We start from the raw sequence: 5577 nt of genomic DNA, 5'->3' as shown, positions 1-5577 counted from the left end.
GGGGGGGGGGGGGGGGGGGGTGGGGAGCAGGGAAGGAGGGAAAGCAACCCATGAGTCCCAGTGACTCACTTGGTAGGTTCAGGCTTGAATTTCTCAATCCTCATAAATCATTCAACCTAGTAAGGAAATATTGTTTTGAGTGTCTTGAGCAGCCTGATGAAACTGCAGGTAGCCAAGGAACATGCCTGAGGTTGCCTGTGGTTCCTTTGAAAGGTGCTTCTCAGGACCATAAAAAGCCATGACAGGCTGGGCTGTGGCTTCTTATAAACTTTGGGGAAGCATTTGAATAAGGGATGGTTTTGCCTTTTTGATGTTCTCTAATATAATTCAGGTGTGGATTTGTCACTTTCTGTTCAAGCTCTAACACTATCATAAAGCTTGTCAAAGATTCAAAGAGGTCAAGGTCCCCTGTGTGTCTGACATGCCACTCTGCCTGCTTCTTGATGAGCTTGGGGGATCACCCACTCCTCAGGAGCAAAAGAGATGCCTCTGTGTTCCAAGAACTCTTTTTGTTTAAGTCACTCATTTGCGTTTAATATTCGAAAAACATTTGGTCACATAGAAACAACACCCACCAAATAAATACATTGTCCTTCCCATCTGCTGAAGAGCAATTCTCCAGTGTGAGTGAAGGCTGCCTTGCCCCCAGATAGGCTGCTATTCAGTTGCTGCAGCTGGATTGTCACTCATTATTTTTTTTCCAGCTAAGTGTTTCATAGCTTGTAGTTAGATCAGGGTAGTGAAAGCAGAGTATGTGTGTGTGACTCTTGACAGCTGCTGCTTCTGGGATGAATGAATGCATAGATCAACATAGTCTTGTTGCTGTTGTTCATGCTGCACAAGGCTTTGTCCCTGCAGAGCTCATTAATTGTAACCTAAGTGTTGGAGGGGGGGGGTTGTGCTGGAAAAACTTGCCTTGAGTTGGACTGGCATTCTTTGTTCAGTCTAGGTGGCCACAGAGGTGGTCCCTTGTCTTCAAACCTGCACTGCAGTTCCCCTAGTAAATGTCATGCTGCTCTGAGTGCAGGCAGGTTTGGTATCCCACTGGGATATATGGACTCTGAAGTGAAAAGTCCACATCAAATATGGAAGGACAAAAAACTAAATAAAAATCAATAGAAGAAATAATGAGTTCAAGGACTCCTTTAGCTTTCCTCCAGTGTGGTTATTTTGGAAGCAGCTTAATGAGGTCGTTGTTCAGCTTGATGTGTGATGTCCTGCTGACAGTTGCTTGCCCAGAATATCAGGTGGCCTGTGGGGAAGGGAGGGGGGAAAAATACCCTGGGTCTGTGTGTCTTGCCTCCTTTCAGAGCAGCTCAGCCCTTGTGCCTTCCCTTTCACAACCTGCTGCAGAATGTCCTGGGTTTGTGCAGCAATACAATGGCAGAGGCACCACAGGGCTGTTGGGATCAACGGGTGGAACAGCCTGGTGCTCTTGAAGGTTTACTAAGAGACTGTCTGGGACAGCCTGGCCAGTGTGTGCCCTCTGGTCTTAGAGTGCTTTGGGAGTCCTTCACCATGGGATAGTTTCTGAAACATTGCCAGCAAGCATGCTTGTCTTTGGGCTTAGGAGGGTGCTTCCAGCTGGGAAGTCAGCCAGGTGTTTGCAGCTGAGAAAAGTACTACCAGGATTGAAGTGTTCTTTAAAGCCAGAGCAAGTCTGTTCTGTTAAGAAAATGACAAAGGTCAGGTTTTGAAGCCAAACTATTGTCCAAGCCCTTTGCTGGAGCAAAGAGCCACAAGCCTTGGTGACAGGCCAGAACAGCATCTGGGGACCAATGGATCATGTAATAGAATCCCAGACTGGTTTGAGTTGGAAGGGACCTTCAAGATCATCTAGTTCCAACCCCCTGCATGGGCAGGGACACCTCCCACCAGCCCAGGCTGCTCCAAGCCCCATCCAACCTGCCCTTCAACACTGCCAGGGATGGGGCAGCCACAGCTTCCCTGGGCAACCTGGGCCAGGCTCTCACCACCTTCACACCAAACAATTTCCTCCTCATGTCCAACCTCAATCTCCCTCTTCCAGTTTTAATCCCTTCCCCCTTGTCCTCTCACTCCCTGTCCTTGTCCCAAGTCCCTCCCAGCTTTCCTGGAGCCCCTTCAGACACTGGAGGAGGGTTGGTTCTTTGCTGGTGTCCTTTGGCTACTTAAAATAGAAGTCTTGGGAACAGAGGGTGCATTTCTCCCTTGTGCCTTACAGTAGAGCCCCAGTCTGGATCATATTACTAGAAGGCAGAGAAAAAACTGGTCATTTGGGATCCTAGATGTGCCTGTGGACACCCACTGTGCTGTGAGCCATTGTCCCAAGATAGGCTGCTATTCAGTTGCTGCAGCTGGATTGTCACTCATTATTTTTTTTCCAGCTAAGTGTTTCATAGCTTGTAGTTAGATCAGGGTAGTGAAAGCAGAGTATGTGTGTGTGACTCTTGACAGCTGCTGCTTCTGGGATGAATGAATGCATAGATCAACATAGTCTTGTTGCTGTTGTTCATGCTGCACAAGGCTTTGTCCCTGCAGAGCTCATTAATTGTAACCTAAGTGTTGGAGGGGGGGGGTTGTGCTGGAAAAACTTGCCTTGAGTTGGACTGGCATTCTTTGTTCAGTCTAGGTGGCCACAGAGGTGGTCCCTTGTCTTCAAACCTGCACTGCAGTTCCCCTAGTAAATGTCATGCTGCTCTGAGTGCAGGCAGGTTTGGTATCCCACTGGGATATATGGACTCTGAAGTGAAAAGTCCACATCAAATATGGAAGGACAAAAAACTAAATAAAAATCAATAGAAGAAATAATGAGTTCAAGGACTCCTTTAACTTTCCTCCAGTGTGGTTATTTTGGAAGCAGCTTAATGAGGTCGTTGTTCAGCTTGATGTGTGATGTCCTGCTGACAGTTGCTTGCCCAGAATATCAAGTGGCCTGTGGGGAAGGGAGGGGGAAAAATACCCTGGGTCTGTGTGTCTTGCCTCCTTTCAGAGCAGCTCAGCCCTTGTGCCTTCCCTTTCACAACCTGCTGCAGAATGTCCTGGGTTTGTGCAGCAATACAATGGCAGAGGCACCACAGGGCTGTTGGGATCAACGGGTGGAACAGCCTGGTGCTCTTGAAGGTTTACTAAGAGACTGTCTGGGACAGCCTGGCCAGTGTGTGCCCTCTGGTCTTAGAGTGCTTTGGGAGTCCTTCACCATGGGATAGTTTCTGAAACATTGCCAGCAAGCATGCTTGTCTTTGGGCTTAGGAGGGTGCTTCCAGCTGGGAAGTCAGCCAGGTGTTTGCAGCTGAGAAAAGTACTACCAGGATTGAAGTGTTCTTTAAAGCCAGAGCAAGTCTGTTCTGTTAAGAAAATGACAAAGGTCAGGTTTTGAAGCCAAACTATTGTCCAAGCCCTTTGCTGGAGCAAAGAGCCACAAGCCTTGGTGACAGGCCAGAACAGCATCTGGGGACCAATGGATCATGTAATAGAATCCCAGACTGGTTTGAGTTGGAAGGGACCTTCAAGATCATCTAGTTCCAACCCCCTGCATGGGCAGGGACACCTCCCACCAGCCCAGGCTGCTCCAAGCCCCATCCAACCTGCCCTTCAACACTGCCAGGGATGGGGCAGCCACAGCTTCCCTGGGCAACCTGGGCCAGGCTCTCACCACCTTCACACCAAACAATTTCCTCCTCATGTCCAACCTCAATCTCCCTCTTCCAGTTTTAATCCCTTCCCCCTTGTCCTCTCACTCCCTGTCCTTGTCCCAAGTCCCTCCCCAGCTTTCCTGGAGCCCCTTCAGGCACTGGAGGAGGGTTGGTTCTTTGCTGGTGTCCTTTGGCTACTTAAAATAGAAGTCTTGGGAATAGAGGGTACATTTCTCCCTTGTGCCTTACAGTAGAGCCCCAGTCTGGATCATATTACTAGAAGGCAGAGAAAAAACGTCATTTGGGATCCTAGATGTGCCTGTGGACACCCACTGTGCTGTGAGCCATTGTCAGCCCCCCGGAGCTTTGTCAGCTATTTAAGAAAAGAGCCTTGCCCTGTGCACAGAGGATTTAGGTAGCTAAGAGTGGCCTCTCCATCTGGCTTTTCTTTCCTCACCTTGCAAGCAACTTGCCTTATTTCTGGATGCAGCCAGCCTGCCATCCATTTATTTCATTTCCCTTCTCTAAACAGACAGAAGTAATCCAGGAAAGCAGTGGTCACAAAACCAAACATCCGGTTCCACATCTCCACGTTACAAACCCCAAACTGGTCCAGGGGAAGGGATGTTTGGGGCTGAAAGTGCATTTCCTGAATGTGTTTAACATCCCTACCGGATGTGCTATAAAAAGCTAGATTTGTGCTTGTGAGGGACACGGGGGTGGCTGAGGGAGAATCACTTAAACACTTGGCTGTAATTAAAGCCAGGAGTACAAAACAACCCACCCAGTTCTCTCAGCAGGCTTTGCTACAAAGGTCAGGAGCCCTTGGTTCCCAGGGATGGGATCGTTTCCCAGCCTTCCCATTATTCCCATCATGTCCTCCCATGACACTCAGTTTGGCAGCAGTGGGTGCTGGGTTGTTGGAAGGGCTTGGGGTTGGTACTCTCTGTCGTGCTTTTGGGTTGTGCTAGGCTCTCTCTGATGCTGTCAGAGGTATCAGATGTGATAAGGGGATCCAGTGATCCCTTCTAATTTGCTGTCACATACAAAAAAATGGATGGAAGGTTCCTGTCACTCAAAAAAGCCCTCCACCCACCTCACTAAACTTTCCTGCCTATGTGTTTTAGGGCTTCTTTCCCATCCTTGCTTTTTGGGGCAGCAAGAGTAGCTCCTGGCTGGAAGTGCATGACCTGATGGAGGGCTCAGCCAGCTCTGTGTCCACCCCTGGTGCTCTGAGCACTGCTTCCACCCCCTCCCCATGCCCTACGTGCTGAGCCCCTCATCCTCTGCACTAATAATCCCATTTTGCAACACCATTTTATATTCAGAGGCAGTTAAATCAAATTAAAACCTGTGTGCAGCTCATTGCAGGGTGTCTGTGTGTACTTGTGCACAGTTGGTGGATCTTATTTGAGATTCTCCTCTAGGCAGCAGTTTCTGGAGAAAAAGGGAGGTTTTTTCCACTGGCTTTGTTCTTGTCTTTGCTTATGACCAAAATTGTTTGTAATTAAAGGTGGACTTGCTCACTCAGCCCAGCTGTTGCTTTGCTGTTTGATCCTGCCTGAAATTACAGTGGTGGATGGGTGACCTCCCAGGCCTTGTGCCTTGTAGGCTGGTGTAAACACAGGGTCACGTTTGCTTTTGAAGCAAGCAGGCAGGGCTCCCCTGGAGCTTAAGAGGTGCTGTTCTTGCCCACCCAAGGCTGATTTTGGCTAGTGAGGGTTTGGACCTCAGTGCAAGACCCAGCAGGAAGAGGCACTGCAAGAAAGCCCTGACCCAGAGACACAAACTGGTCCTGAGCAAAGGAACCAAACTCCAGCCTGTTCTTCAAGGTTGCTTTCCTCCTCTAGCCTCCAGTTCTCATGAACTGACCATTAAATGGTGTGAAAAGCTTCAGGCTTTTGCTTTTAGAAGTCATTTTTTCTGCTGCATGCCAATGGTGGAGGAGAGGAACTTCAGCAGG

General features: G+C 48.9%; 1 protein-coding gene across 1 annotated transcript in view; it reads left to right on the top strand.

Moving 5' to 3' along the window:
• Nucleotides 1-5577, top strand: part of CFDP1 (craniofacial development protein 1) — a gene marked incomplete at its 5' end in the record, with an annotated part of 65164 nt that overhangs the window by 19679 nt on the left and 39908 nt on the right. The gene's annotated exons all lie outside the window — the stretch shown is intronic.

Source organism: Chaetura pelagica, unplaced genomic scaffold, assembly GCF_000747805.2.
Source record: "Chaetura pelagica isolate M959 unplaced genomic scaffold, ChaPel_1.0 scaffold93, whole genome shotgun sequence".
Classification (NCBI taxonomy): domain Eukaryota; kingdom Metazoa; phylum Chordata; class Aves; order Apodiformes; family Apodidae; genus Chaetura; species Chaetura pelagica.
Note: the sequence above shows the minus strand (reverse complement) of the source record. Positions and strands in the feature narration are given on the sequence as shown.